The sequence below is a fragment of the Aulonocara stuartgranti genome (assembly GCF_965226115.1).
Source record: "Aulonocara stuartgranti genome assembly, chromosome: 22".
Classification (NCBI taxonomy): domain Eukaryota; kingdom Metazoa; phylum Chordata; class Actinopteri; order Cichliformes; family Cichlidae; genus Aulonocara; species Aulonocara stuartgranti.
In genome coordinates this window covers 34,382,169-34,398,720 of record NC_138957.1, presented here as the reverse complement: position 1 = coordinate 34,398,720, position 16,552 = coordinate 34,382,169, and positions in this window count along the sequence as shown.

The following is a 16,552-nucleotide window of genomic DNA, read 5'->3' as shown; positions in this document are numbered from 1 at the left end:
AATGCTCCCTACATGAGAGTGGACACGTGGTTTACGTCTGCAGAGCAGATGCAGTGTCCACTCACAGAACTCTAGGGGGAGCTGCTCCACAGGTTTTCAGTGGGCCCTGGTGGATCTGGTATGTAAATGACCTGGGTTCATTTTGATTGGCAGACTAAAATGGATCCTTCAGACCAACATGGCATGGAGGCTGAGACCCGCTCACTCCTTTGTCTGACTAACAGCAGCAGCCAGGCGTGAACCAGACGGAAAAGAAAAAATGAATTAGCCCTTCATTCACAGCACAGCCCGATCTCTCTCTCCTACTCCCATCCTCTTCTTCAATGCCTTCTCCCATCAGCCTTTTCTCCGTGCGTCTTTGTGTCTTTTGTCTGAGCCTTTGAGGTCTTTGTGTTTGAGTCCTCTCAGCTCATCTAAAAACTTGAGTCATCATCCTTTCGCAACAGTTTCTAACCACAGTGATCACTGATACAAACTGCAGGAGCAACATGTTTACAGTTGTCTTATGTGGAGCTCTACCCTCATCATGTTCGAGACATAAACCACTCAAATGAGCTTAAAGGCCATTTATCAGATCTCATTTAATACACTGTTATATGCAGTTACACCTCTGGATAAAAATAACCTGAACACAATCCCATCCACATAAACATGCAGATTTTTATCCACCGAAAAACTTTCAAGTGAGACTTCCCAGAGGTGAGGAAATAGAAAAAGTAGAAAATCAGTGTATAAAATGTTGGTTTTCAGGCTTATATGCAGAAATGTGTCCTTGTTGTGCAGATGATAATAAATTAAAGGTCATTCCACACCAGGTAGTTTGCAAGGAGGTAAAAGATGCATTAATGCTCATTTAAATCCATTTAAAGTATCTGGAGCAAAAGTACTTATCATGCAGAATAATGTACATGATATTAATGACTTTATATGATACAGGGACTAAATACAGCCTGAGGGTCAGAGATGGCCTGCAAACCAACATCAATAAGATGTAGCAATATGTCAAGAGGAGTGACAACAGTGAGTCTGCACTGCTTTGACTCAGCGAACTTTGCTCTGGCTCATATCAGTCCTTTGGCGAGAGGGAGCTGTATTGCGGTTGTAAATAAATGTAAGGGACAGAGACTGGTGAAAAAACTGTCATTTACAGGAAAGTATTACAACGATGAGACTTCATGTGGAAGCTGCAACAATGTGTGGAAACTAAGTTTGGTATCTTTCTTTGTCTGTAGTTAATAAGGACAAAGTTAATACATTTGCAAACATGCAGTAAGATTACAGAGAGGCAGAGCGATCTCAGTGTATCACCTGATGAATATGAGTGGCTGCCAGCATGGAGGTGAAGGGGACCACCTTTGCAGACTTCTAATGCTGGAGATTTTTTATCCCCTCTAGTGCATGGCCCTTTTCTCACCTTAAAGCTGGTGCCACCTCATTTTCCCCTTTGTGCACTCACCTGTGCACCAAAGTGCTTTACAGAAGACAAAGTTATTATTTGGTGTTTTTTTTTTTTAATTATGTTGTTTAGAATTTTTACACTGCAATGTGAGTGCACCACTTTAATCTACAATAAGTCTACAATAAACTGCCTTTTTGAGTTGATTCCCGTGTTGCGAGTGCTGCATCTGTTGCCTGCACACAGCGATTCATGACAGAATCCGCCAGTATGAATTTTTCATGTGTAATGGCGATACATGACTTTGATCTTCTCTGGGATAGCACAGCATTGCAGTGGTTTCTGTGCAGCGTTTGCATGTTTTCCTTGTATCTGCCTGGATATTCTCCAAAGTAGATGTATTTGCATTTATATAGTCACATTTAGTCACATTTTAACCACACATTCATGCCGCGTGTTTTTCTGTACACTTCCAGCACTTTATCTACATCACATTCATGGCCACCTTAGAATGAGCAACTAACCTAACCCGTGCATGTCCTTGGACTGTGGGGGGAAGCCAAAATACCCACACAAGCATGGGGAGAACATGCAAACTCCACACAGAAAGCCCAGGAACCAGAAACGTGTGGTTAAATGCAGCTTGTGATGTAGAGCACCTTGTTTGGCCAGTAAGACTGGAAAAGTACTTTGCAATTGTGCAGATATCACAAAATAAACCAGAACTGAACTGAATAGATCAGCAAACTGTGACCAGTATCGGACTCGAACATTAGATAGAACCCTCTGTTTGTAAATAGCAACCATTCATAAGAGATTTAGCTTCTGCAACAGCTTGTTTCATACAACAAAACAGATGAACTGAGAAGATAAATAAGGATTATTTTTGTAGGCCATGCAAAGCTACTCTAATACAAACAGAGCTGAAAAAATTAGTAGACTTTAAATTTACTGACAGTTGATCGTTTGATTAATCTTTTTAACTTTGATAACTAAAAACAAGTTTTTGTGAGTGGAATAACTGCAGCTCAGTATCGTTGTAGGTAAAATAAAATCAAATATTTTTTAAATGAATAATTTTCACATCATGTCTGTGAAGGTTCTCAGTCATCCAGGTCATCGTAGTCAAAGGAGCTTGCAAAGAAAAGCGTCTGGACTTCTTTAAGTTACTTGAAGACGTTTCACCTCTCATCCGAGAAGCTTCTTCAGTTCTAAGGACTTTTGACTTTAGTTGCCTTTTACAGCGAGCGCTGCCTTTCTTCTTCAGGTATTCTGAAGTTTTTGTTCATATTTTGTAAACACAGCAACATCTCATCCAAACTTTTTTTTTTCCGTTTTCAGAGAATTTAAGTCCCGATCAACGTGAAAACCCACATCAAACTGTTTCCAGATCAGTTTCACTTTTACTTTGAGGAACTTGATGATTTATTACATTTGTGTGGCGGCCATCTTGCCTCTGACACTTTGACTGCTGTCTGTCCCAAAGTGCCTCTCTCACTGCCGCTACTGCTTGGTAGTGTGGCTGGTGAATATTATTGGATGTCCATCTGACCTCATTATAAGTGTGTTGCTATGGGCAACCAGCATGGAGAACAAGGAGGGGAGAGAGAGAGAGAGAGAGAGAGAGAGAGAGAGTTGCATCATGGGATAGAAACCTGACCTCTGCCTGTTTTTTTGTTTTTTTCTTCTTCTTCTCTCTGTGGACGCACATGTGCAGCCATGCACACACGCGCACACAAACACACACACGGTTTGTTTGAACATAGATACATAAAAGAGGAGGAGGAAAAAGATAATATCCGTTTACTGCTGAATGTAAAGAAAAAACCACAAGACTCGTGATGAACTTGCACAGAGTGGACACTTCTGTTGAAGGAAACCAGCACTGTTTGTGGTTTGTCAGGTTCATTTACACCATGCAAAATATAGCTAAGAGAGGTGAGTTATGTGTACATTGTTACAACATGACTAAAGTTTCTAATAGTGAGGTCAGTGTATGCACAAGGCCAAAAACTTAGGCTTGAAGCTGATCTGAACACTCAATTTTATGTTTAGATGAAGTTATAAAGAGGGAAATCTTGGATTTCCGAGGGGCAGCCAATCAGAAGACTTAAAACATAAAACATAAATCTAAACATTTTGAATCTGGATGTCAGGAGCGCAGGGTGGATCAGATTGTGAAATAGAGGGACGCTGTGTGTTTGTTTCTCCCACTGACCATTTCTTATTGTTTATATGTCACTGCTGCGTTGATTCCCAATGGTGTGTCCAGTGCAAAGTCCAGGTGTGCTTTCGGCTTTTGTGTCAACCATACATCACTCTTTGAACTGCTTAGAGAGTAACGAACAAGGTTGAAATTAACACATTTCAAAGGGTCTTATTGATAATGAGGCGGTAAAACAGATCGTTCTCAAGCGCGGTGCGAACCACAGCTAATTAAATAGTCGCTGTTATAGTCGGTTCAAACGAGCTATTAAAAGTCCCTTCATCTGACAAAATAGAAATAAAAGAAGAACTGAAGAGGTTTCAGATGACAGTTATACTCTCGGTGTTGTAATGTGTGTATTTTTATATTACATGGCAATAAAGCTGCTTCTGTTTTTGAGTTTTATGTTTCAATGTGTGTGTGTGTGTGTGTGTGTGTGTGTGTGTGTGTGTGTGTGTGTGTGTGTGTGTGTGTGTGTGTGTGTGTGTGTGTGTGTGTGTGTGTTTACCGTTTTTAGTGTGTGTTAACATTTTGTGCTTGTATTTAAATTTTTTTGTCTCTTTATTGTACTTACTCCAGCGATACTGTGTAGTGTATCGGTGCTGTAGTGTTATTGAACCACATACCTTGTGCACGTTTATTCATCCATATCATGTTTGCATATAAAGTTTGGTGTATTTTTGTACGTCTTTCCAAATATTGTGTTTCTATCATTTTATTTTGTGTGTTTACCTTCAGATTTTATTGTTAAAAAAAACATGTGTGTTATAGTGTTATAGTGATTTCATGTTGGTGTGTCTAATTTTTGTCTGCACTCAGGTGTATTTTTGCATTATTTCTTTTTATTTGGTGTGTTTCGTTTTTTCTTTGATGGAGTACATGTTGGTGTATCCACAGTGCGTTTCATTTTGTGTTTCCATGTTTGTGTCTCCTGTTTTTTAATTCATCTTCCATGTTTCTTTGTGTCTACTTCTTTATCTTTACTCCATACTTCCTCGTTTTTGTGCTCACATGTTAAATCTTGCGTCTTTCTTTGTGTCTGTGCCTCCATATTCTTGCTCATGTGAGTCATTATTTATGTGCAGTGTACTTTTTTATGGGTGTGTGTGTCTGTGTCTGGGTGTGTACATGCTGCATGTGTGTGTGTGTGTGGATACGAACCCATCGGCCTGTAATTTTGTGTGTGTATGTGTGTGTATGTGCTTACTTGCGTGCGTGCGTGCGTGCGTGGGAGGTGTATATATGTGGGTTTGTGGAATGTTTGTGTGTTTATTTCTGTATGAACTATCTGCAGACACACTGCTGTATGTGTGTGTGTGCGTGTGTGTTCATATGCAGTATACAGTGAGATTCACAGACACAGAGATTGCCTTCATCTCTGACATAACTGGTTACCATGCATACTGTGCGACTCTGACTATTATGGGGTGTTCTTTGTTTTGTCACGACGTGCCCTGGTATGGAATGGGAGGGGGGAAGGGATCAGGGTGTGTGTTGGCGTGCACAAGTGTGCGCGCGCGAAGTATGTGTGTGTTTGGGGGAGTGTTGCAGGGAAAGCGTGTCAGGTTTGTGTATGTGTGTGTTGAGCAGAAGATTGTGTGGGGGTTGGGCGTGCGTGTCTGCGCAGACGTGTGAGCTTATAATAAGTGCATGAGAGAGAGAGAGTGAGTGCACGCATATGTGTTTGAGAAGGTAAGATAAAATGGCAGCTCCTGTGTGTGCGTGCGCAAGGCTGGTTGTAAAGTTTACTTTTGCTGCTTTCACACCCAGAAGTCAGTTTGTACAGTCAGAATTACCCTGTTTTTGATATTTTGGCTCCTCATTTTCCTCCTGAAATGAGTTAATCCAGGACTGTGGGGGTTTGGATATATTCAAAAGGTGACCCTTGATTGAATTCAACTTTGTTTATATAGCACTAATTCACAGCAGCAGTCAAAGACCCTTCAGTATTACAGAGAAAACCTCATCTATTAACACAACTAGAATGAACGACCACTTGGTGATGGCAGGGAGGAAGAAATCCATTTTAACAGGAACAAACCTCCAACAGAACAAGAGAGGGGGAGTCATCTATATAACAATAACTATGGAAGAGGGAAGATCAAATTAATGACACGGGGAGTGAAATAATCAGAATTGGGGGGTTTTACCCTGTTTTCTTATATATTGTGCTTTGTTATCATATATTTATTTATTTAATGTTTTTGCTTCACTGATAGTGTTTCCTCTGTTCGGTTTTTAATGTTTTATGGTGGGCTCAGCAGTGATTTTTGTCTTTACGTATGAGAGAAAGTGAAAGAGAGGCTATGCTGTTGTGTTTCCTTTAAGTAACTTGGGCTGCAAAGTTCTATAAAAAGTGCTATACAAATAAAGTTTTCATTGATTTGATTGATTGAAAAGAATTAAGAAGAGAAGAAATGATAAGTGTATGATGGAAAGTACCTCAGCAATCTGAGCCTGCACCAGCATAACCAGGGGAGGGTTCAGGGTCATCTGATCCAGCCGTAACTATGAGCTTTATCAAAAGGGAACGTTTAAGCCTGATCTTAAAAGTAGAGACAGTATCTGCCTTGTGAATTCAAACTGGAAGCTGGTTCCATAGAAGAAGGCCTGAAAGCTGAAGGCTCTGCCTCGCATTCGACTTTTAAATATCCTAGGAACCACAGCTAATCCAGCAGTCTGAGAGTGAAGCACTGTGCTGTGATAATATGGTACGATGAGGTGTTTATGTCAAAAGAAGGATTTTGGTCCAGTGATGAGAGGAATTGTTTTTGTGACATTACACTGAGTCCATTGGATTTTTCTGAAGATATTGTTTGTGTTTATCAATCATTCAATTGTTGATTCTGGAAGTTGTGATCAGTTAATATCAGTTATTACATAGTCCCTCTCACACACATCTGACATCATGCATATATGGCGTGACTCGCTTTAATAGATTTTGCTTTGTTTTTAAAATTTTCACTCTTTAACGTGTCTTTACAAAAGAAATTACTTACTTATTTTTCATGAAGTTCCAGCTGGCACTAAATATACAGACTGTAATGTATTTTTTTTTTCAAGGTTAAAAGTACTTTTTTAAAAATTAACCTCTGCACATTTTCAGCATTATATAATGTTGCTATTGTTATTATAACTGTTGGTATTTCTCTTTACATCCTCGCCAGGCTACTATAAAGAAAAAGGTGTTTTATTTACTTACTTAACTGGTATATAAAGTTTACCTGTCTCACTACACCATCTCCTGGTACAAACTGGTATTACAAGAAAGTACAGCCTAGCCCTACTTCAACTTTAGTTGATATCCCGTTAATGTAAGACATTTTTGCATTCAGCTCATCTACCACCCAGTCTCCTTTCAAAATTCAAGGCTGGCACTCAACCTTAATGTCCTAAGTGTAAAATAAATACCACCGGGTTAACGCGCTGCCTTTGGTCCTGCCGTTGATTGCAGAAATATTGGGATTTAGTGCTCTCCAAATTGCAGAAGATCTGAGGAATTGGACTTAACTTTGTCCCTCTTGGTCTCTCGCATACTTACCTATTTTTCTGGACATTCTGTGCCAGAACAATGAACTACTTCAGCAGTATATTTTATATTGTATATCGTTAGCTTCATAGCATAAGTGCCTAAGTCATTGACTTAGTCAAATGACTTAGGCAATTATGCTATGAAGCTAACGATATTTTATTTTCTCCCATAAAACTCCCACAATCTCCAGGTGGCACATATAGCATTGGAACACATCCCATTGGACTTCATGACTTGCCTGATTGATCCATATGGAAACAGTTTTTACAAACTGTGACGACCATTTCATGAGCATGTTAATGTAAATGTTAATGCGTCTGCTATTTTCCTGATAGCTTTTTGTTTTTGCATAAGAAAAAACTATCAGCATAAAACATTGAGGTCATATTTTGACATGGTGATGATCACCGATTCCTTCGTCTTATACAATGAATATGTAGCTTGCAAAGAAGAATAAAAATATGTTTAGGTATCATATGGCATAATATGATAGGTTAGTATCATTTGACCTACTAGCCAAACCTGAATGGGTTAATAATGTTGAATTGTAGCATTTTTTCACTTATACACACTGATTTTCCACTCAATCTTCTCTGTGAGGTCATATTAACCTGTAACGTTACATTCAGGGATTAATCGAGTTGTGGAATAGCAGTACTGGAATCAAAAGTGTATTTATAAGTTTCATACTTATGTTGATGAGTTGCTCAGTTTTATTTTTGCAGACTGGAAAATCTGAAGAGAATATTAGAAACCAAGTTTTCTCCCAGAGCAACTCTCTGGCAGGTCCTAACAAAGAACACAATCTGTAAATATTAATAAGGGATCTGAAAATGGGGCAGAAAGAAGCCCGATAACCAAAACATACATGTCAAAGAATAAACTGTCAATGCTAGAAGGGACGGCGTCCAAGTGGAAGGTCTCACTCTGCATTGACAAAATAGGTGATCAAATTTCCATCGGACTTCTAAAGGCTCCACTAAGACTAACAGTTTTTCAGGACTTCTCAAACATTGGGACATTTTCAGATAGTACAGTTAACACCAAATAAATCCCATGGACTCTTGCAAGAGAATGAAACAGTGAAATGTGAATAGAGCAGCATATGATACCTGGTTCAGTAGGAAGCCTCACAGACGGCATCTGTGACCAACATCCAATTTGGCCTAATAATAACATTCCTGTTTGACATCACGCTCGACACAGGACACCTCACGGATTTACAGCAAAGGTGCCGTTGACACTGACTCTTCCTTCAGCTGTTGTACAGCGTCAGAGCTCAATGTTTAAGTAATTTCCCACGAGCAGCTCTGCCATTGATTGGCTCAGTAATCAATGTGTATACCTCCAAACATCCTTGCACCATGACTTTGACATTTTGATCTAAGTGCAAACATAGGACTGAGTTGCAGTCTGTTTGTGGTCCCAGCATCGAGGACTTCCATTTCTCAGTTGTTCCAAGTTTTAGTTTGACATTTAAATTCCTCAGCAAACATGAGAACACACACACACACACAGAGAAATAGGTGTCAAACCCAATTTAGCCTGGAGCTTCAAATTGTTCCAGCTTCTTCTAGTGCAATACCTTCTGAAAATGTTCTCATTTAATAGCCCCCATTTATAAAACTGATGATGAAATCTTAAGAAAAGAACTGCAAGTCCAAAATTTATGCCCTCCTTTGTAATTTCACATATTCATCCAGTGGGCCGGATGAAACCCTTTGGGAAGTCGATTCTGGCCCTGATGTCCAGCTGAGGATCCTCTGACCCTAAAGTATATATAAAAGTATATTTATGTTTAGTGTTAAAGGTCATTACTCAAAAACAATAAAAGACATTTTTATCTTCTACTTTTTAAGTAATGTATTACTTTACATGTTCTTTTTTTTCTTATTCTTATTCTTCTTTACTTCTGTGTTTCTTCTATCAAGGATGACAAACATCTTTCTTTCAGTAACATATTTAAGTTTTACTACAAAGCTGACAGAGAGGGTGAAAAACAGCTCATAGAGGACTTGACAGAAAAATGTTGTGGTTTTATGCAGTAAATTAAATGTAATCATCACTCCTCAAAAGTTGTAAATCACGCTTTATTTTTGTCCTCTCTCTCACTTCAACTGATGTCAACCAATTGTTGCACAAGCTCAATTGGGTCATGCAGATAATTGAAGAACATAACTGCCAGATAAACTGCCTCCTGCCTCACCCCAAACAAACAAGGTGTACTTTGGTATCGTGCATGTAAAACCTGCTGCAGTCCAGTTTTACGATCCACATCAAGAGATTAGAGAGATGGATTGTGGTGGTCGGTTTTGTCAGCCAGAAGAATGAAAGATGTCCCACTTGACCTTTGTGTTGTTCACCTTGTTTCACTGTTATTTGCTTTTTACTTTTATGTTAATACTTTTCAGGGTGTACTCCACCTCTCGAACTATGACGACTAGAATCCAACTCCAACTTGGACGGATGGGTGAAAAGTACTGGCAAATGTAATGTGATTATAGTAATGCATTACGCCTTACACTACCAAACATGGCATAACAATAGACAATAATACATCTGTTAATAAGACAATTGTGTATAACTGAACTTGACATTTAAAAAAGATGTGTGGGAGTGACTTTTTTCCAGTCCTTTGTTGATTTTGGTGAACTTTCCTTCTGTGGTTAGAACCAAATAAATACACAGTTTATCATATCTGTTTGTGATGATCTGCAGCTCCGTGAGGCTGTGGGGGAGAAAGGAAGAGAGCGAGAGGAACCCCGGCCTGACGAAGTGCGACAAAGACGTCACAGATGGGAAGGCTGGGTATTTTGAGCAGCGGTGGCTGCCGTTTAGAGAGACATAATATACTGTGCACTTGAGGAACCTATAAGCTATAAGACAGGAAGTGATGATGGTGTTAGTGGAGGGGGAGGAGGAAGGGGCTGAGAGTGAGAGAAAGAGAGAGAGAGAGGAGGAGAATTAGCCATGTGATTATTATGGACTGGCAGGCCAAGCGCTGAAGAAAGGAGGAGGAGGAGGAAGTGGTGGTGGCGAGGAGGGTGGGGGGGCAGGCAAATGCTTATTATGGGATGTCTGTGTTGTCAGATGGGGGGAGGGGGTATTATGTTGTGGCCTAGGCCTGTTTTTGTGAGCAGTGCAATCCCGCCAAACCCCTCCAGGCGCGTGTTGACATCACAGCCCGACGTGCACAGACTTTGCATATTTGCTGGTGGTGGCGGTGGTGGGTGGGCAAGTGAGGGTGGAGGGGGCATCTATCTTCAGGTGACTCAAGAAGGGAGTGAGACCCGAGAGAGGAGGCAGCACAAAGGCAGTGAGGCGAAGTAGCAGCAGCTGGGAATTCATCAAAAAACTTCATTGGCAAAGTATCTGAGCAGCACAATACACTCCCTGTCCACCATAATGAAAATTACTGAGGCAGCAGTGGAGCACGCACCGTGTTTATGTGCAGCGATTTGCTGTGTTTACTGCCTAAACTCTTGCAGATTTGCATTGTCCTTCTGCTCGGGAAATATATTATTTATATATACAGCAGCAGGCTGTCAGACCAATTAAGTGACGGCACTTGTCTGTAACATCACACAGGAGTTGTTGGCGTTTTTCTTGGTCAGCATGAACTCAAAACTGCACAAAAATTATTTGTCACAACTGGATTTTGGCTCTCGGCCCTGCTCACTATTGTTCCCTCCTTCGCCACTGGAAGCAGGCCGACTGTGACAAGAAGGGACAAGTGGGAACAGAGAGATGAACTGGAAGATTTTCATCTTTGTGTAATTGTGTGACAAATTCCTGAAGATGCGCTCTGCAGACTTTTTTGTAGTTTACAGCTTTATAAATCTGAGAAATCATTCAAGAACCTGGCATCTCTTAGCTCACTTTACAATGCCATCTGCCAGTTTGGTAAAGGCTCTCAAGCTCTTTTGCTAATGTTTGCACCACTATATCTGCAAAAAAAAAAAATAAGAGTTTTCCACACAGCTGGCATATCACTCCACTTTGAAGTGTGGCATTTTGAACCATCTGTAAACACCTCTTTTCCAACATGGTCAGACAAAATGGCATTTGAACCTTCCCTTTTTCTAGCACAACCTGGCCCTTAGCCATGCTAGTAGCCTAGCCATTCGAAAGGCAATGCCAGCTGGTCGGTCGCCCAGACTGTCCTTACTTTGGTCATCCTCTCGTGTTTTCTCTTGCGCCAACAGCAGTTTGACATTTGCATTTCTAACTGAGATGTCTCAACAATTGATGGATGCACTGTCACAATATTTGGTGCATGTTCTCCTCGGGATGAAATGTTATAACCTCTGTGATGGTCTGTCCGGGGTGTATCCTATTTCTTGCAACATCAGTTGGGATAGACTCCAGCTTACATTCCTTTTTTGTGTCTCAGTCCGCCAAATACTCCACCTCATCATCAGCGCAGACAAAAAAGTCTCTGGTTTTATATTTTTGCCACTGCTGTCCCTCTGTATTTTCTACAAGCAGCCAATCCTCTGTTTCCTGTTTACAATGGCACAAACATATCCAGTCTGTAAGAACGGTCAGTGCTCAATGTGATATGGTTTGGTAAGTCAGCACAGAGAAATTCTGAATCTAAGACATGAGTCTACATCAGGGGCATCAAACATAAAGCCTGGGGGCCTCACAAAGACTCTGACCGCTGGACTGCTTTGGAAAATGTGAAGGACCCAGGAATGGACTTTTAACTGTATTTTCATAAGTTTTACACCTTTTCCTACTGATAAAGACCTCTTCCATGGCCATTGATACTACATAATAATAGATAAGCAATTATATGACACAAAAGTTCCATTTTTTTCACTATCTATCAGGTTTATCTATTAGTTTTAGAATTACAGGAAGGTTGCAACAATAACCTACCAGAACTTTTAGTAATTTTGACAGATTTCTTTAATTTACTACAGGAGCATTTCTCTGTCATGTAGAAAAATGACATAGTAATTATGCTTCTTTTTCTTTTATTAAGATTTCTCCAGGATTAAATGTGCAATTAAACTTCTGTACAGTGACAGAAAGAAGAGTTTCACTGGTCTGGCCCACTTAAGATTAAAGTGGGATCACGATGTAAAATGAGTTTGACATCCCTGATCGAGAAGAAAGTTTTAAGGGGAGTAGTCATTGAGGATTGAGAGAGTGAGTGTTTCCAGTGTAGCTTCTCACTTACAGCACTGGTAGCCAGTCAGGATGTGGATGTTGGGAAGGCCCAGGAGGAGGACGTGCTGTTGAAACATGACGCAGACGACTGGGACATAAACACTGCATCTACAGAATTATCAGAAAGTTTGCTGACTTTGTCCCAAAGAAGATATACTTCTACAAAAACCTTGGCTGTGTTAAATTTCTCTCATAGATTTCAATTCAGGATTCTTCAATGTCTCTCTTACAACAGCTATGTTCCTGTTAATAGCTAATTTATTCACAGGGGATCTATTACACTCCATATTTTAGCTCTATCTTTTAATTCTTGGATTTAACTGGAGCAGCTTTGCATGATTCATAGTTCAAAATAATCCTATTTTATACCAAACTCCCTTTTAAGCCAACCTTTTTTTGATTGGTTGCCCCTCACAGTCAAAGCTTTTTGTTCTATACAACCATATTAGGGATATGCACCCCCATGACATATCTGAGAGCAGAAAAAAAGAGCCTGAAACAGGATTTAGGGCAGTTTGAACCCTGAGCTTGTGGCTCACAGTAATTACTTCTAAATACTATGCATAGTTGCACACTTTATATGTGATGAGACAGGTCTAACAGATCTGTCAGTAATATATTAAAGCGATCAATGAGTTTCTATCAGTGAACTTCCTGTTTTAAGTCACACGATTGGCTGAAATATGGCAGATAAAAAGATGTGAACTCCAGACCATCACAGACTGCCCCGTCCTACAAATCTCATCATCGTTGTTTCTCCATGTGTCAGCCTCTCTGTAGTGGTGTGTGTTATCTCATATGGCTGACATGTTGGGGCTGATCAAATCCATTTCCACTTTTCTTTCTGGTGCTTCGGAGGAGCAGGACGGGTGGAGCAGAGATGGTGTCTAACGGAGGGAATGGCGTGGGGGGGGGGGTCAAGAAGTAGTATGGTATGTATTTTGACATACATGGTAATCTGACCCCGCCTGTTACCCTCCTCCCCTCCACCACCACCACCACCCTCTTTGCTTATCTCCATGGCGACCAGCCGAACAGGAACACTATTATGGTCTGTACCCTCCCTCCCTCCTCCTTTTCTTTTTTCCTTTTGCCTCAGATATGATATTATTATCATTATGAGATATGCAATTCTGCCAGTGTGATGGCGGCGTTAAGGGGTGGGAGGAGCGTCAAGAGCCGTGCACGAGGTTTCTATGACAACTGCCCCCAGGAACCTTCTGATTGGTGATTATGGGATATGCCCCCCCCCCCCCCCCCAAAAAAAAATCCTACACCCTCCAAATGCACACATGAACACTGTGTCCACAGTCAAGGAAGGGAAAAGTGTGGGGGAGGGGGGAAGATGCAAAGCATGGGGGAGAGAAAACGAGGCAGAAATGGACGGAAATAAAGTTGCTCTTTGTTTAGGCCAGAGGCGTAAGGGACAAAGGAAAGGAAAGAAGAGTCAAAATAAAGGTGTGCTGAGTCAGATGCAACTGTAAGACAAAAAAAACAAAAAACCAGGGGAGAGAGAGAGCCCTCCAGCTGAATCTAAAGAAACAGGGACAGCTTGAAGTGGGTGAAAAGCCAAAGGGTTAGGGCACTGCAACAATATGCTGACATGAATCATGTGTGAAGCCATTCATAAATCCTCCATTGATTGAATCTGTCACATAATAGCACCAATTTTCCAATTTCACGGGGAAAAATTATGCAGACATTTTTTTTTCATGCCTTGCAACATTACGATGAATCCTTCTTTATCCCGCTGAAGCAGTGACCGCTCAACGACAAGATGTTGTTCCTAACGGATGAATAATTCACGCTTACCTTTGGAAAATATCAGCTAATGTTTAGCAGCTTTGCGCCAAACAAGATTTTTGTCTTTTATATTTTAAAACGTACTTAGTAATCAAAGGTTTGGGGGAATCTCTGGGTCTGAGAATGTTTTTTAGAATTTGAACTAAGCAACTTTGTCCATCAATCCCTTTTCTTAACTGCTTATTCGGTTCAAAGTGGCCGGATCTTGCTCTTTTATTTATCTCATTTTATTTTTTTCAGAAATTTTAACACACAGAAAGGCCAACTTCTTATGCACTGGACCAGTGGTTTGTAATTGCCTCACATAAAGTTCATACTTTGTACAAACTGTGGAAGCAGGTAGTCTGTTGTATTAGGTAGTAAAATGTTATGTTGTACTATTTAGGTGCTTTTACATCCCTATCCAACCCTACCTGTACTGAAACACTGTGCTGAACGGTTTTATTTGCACCTATATATGATGTAGCAACCATGATGTCACCCTCTGGTTTCAAATTCTTGTTTTGAAGACTCAAAGAGATGGATTTTACCGTTACCATCTTGTTGGTGGTGGATCTGACTGTGGAACTGCACGCTCATTGGCTTGATTACATTAGCAGCCGGGAGGATATCCAGGATAATCCTCTTTTCTAACACTTGGAATGACCAAAATTGACCTCACCTTATTCAATATGACCCAAAATGACTGACTGAGCTCATAAACTCACCAGGAAAGTGCTTACAGGGGTTCAGCCAGAGGCTTGCTTCTCCAATAGACTTATATAGGACTGTAAGTGTTTCTGCATCCACAAGTACTGCCCTCTGGAGGCCACTGAAAAAATACAGGTTTTAGGTAAGCTTGACTTTTCAGATTTGGAAGCTATGTCTGTTTTTTATACTTACTATTTATCTCTTAAGAATCAATAGATTGCAGGTATCTGTATTCAATGAGGGTTTGGGGTCTAACATCATCATTTATGCTGGGTGTGCTTTAGGTAGACTATAATTGCAGACCTCTCTAAAACTGTAAGCTATAACTCATGATGTAACTTGATGTGCACCTTTATACTTCAGCACTGAATCTATCTCGAGCCTATTATGTAACAACTACACATTGCATCGGTGAAGCTCACAGTGACTGTGATCGGCACACTCAGTACCATTGTGTCCTCGTATGCATTTTCAGCTTTCTCAGACTCTACTGAGATTCAATGCAGAAGAAGAAATCACACATAAAGGGTTCCCTGCCAACCGAGTTTGTAGCTGACGGTTGTTTGCTCGAGGACACTGGTCTCTTGCTGGTAGGTAACTCTCTAAGGTATTTCCCACTCCCATTGATAGCTGTCTAAATCACTCAGCTCAGTGTTGAGATAAGTTTAAGACGAAGTTATCAGTCTCTAGTGTCTCCCTCTGTGGACACCCCTTCAGGCAACAAGACAACTTGATGAGATTTAGGGAAAATCCGATTTGGATGAAAACACTTTTTAAAACACTAACTTCATCTTAGAAAGCATGCCTTCCAGAAAGCTTTGAGTTCAAACTACACAGCTGTATTTCTTGAAACTTGGTAAAGAGACAGAGCAATGAAAAAGGAAGAATCTGTGAAATTTTAGTAAGGATCGGAATAACTTTATTTGAAATTGTATAACAGGCCATTGGCCTTGGCAGAGGCTCCATGATGATCATGCAGTAAAAATCTAATATTGTTACAACCCTAGTTATTAGCCTCTGGGACCCATACCCATGGTTCTACAATAAATAACAGCACATCTCTTATCTTCATGCTTCACAAGGGACCCCCCCGCCCCCCCCCAAAAAAACCCAAAATAAACAAACCAACAAAAAAAAACAAAAACAAAAAACAGCTCCTCATTAGCCCACATCTGCACATTTTATTTCCCATGTGGAAAACCATCATGCACAAGCTCGTGTGGATGCACAAGCACCTCTAAATGAAACACAGGCAGTCAATGGTGGGAAAAATCTGTCTAGGACCCAGACATTTTTCCCACCATTGACTGTAATGCATTTCCAGCCTGTGTGTGTGAGAGCAGCTGCTGCCTTCACCACTGCACTCCTGAGTGCCTTCTTCTCAGTTTTAAGCTGCAAACGTCAAAGTTTTGACTACAGTTTGACCCCTCTGACCTTCTTCTAATGGCTGACTTTTTAACCCCACACTGACCTGCTCACAAGTTTTTATTCTTTGGTCTGCATGTGTTAAAAAGTAATGTGGCCTTCTTTGTGTATATAAAGAAGTTAAACAAGTGTAATACTACAGCTGTTATAAAGGCGGGGAGGGGGGTAACACCTGGACTCACCTGGTGTCACCCCTACTTTTATTTTTTATTTTTTTGCTGCTTTATACCAGCCTCCCCCCCTGCTGCACCTACAACCTGTGCACTGGCTCATATACAGTACAGCGCGTGCGCATACATGCAAACGTGCACGCTCAAGTTAA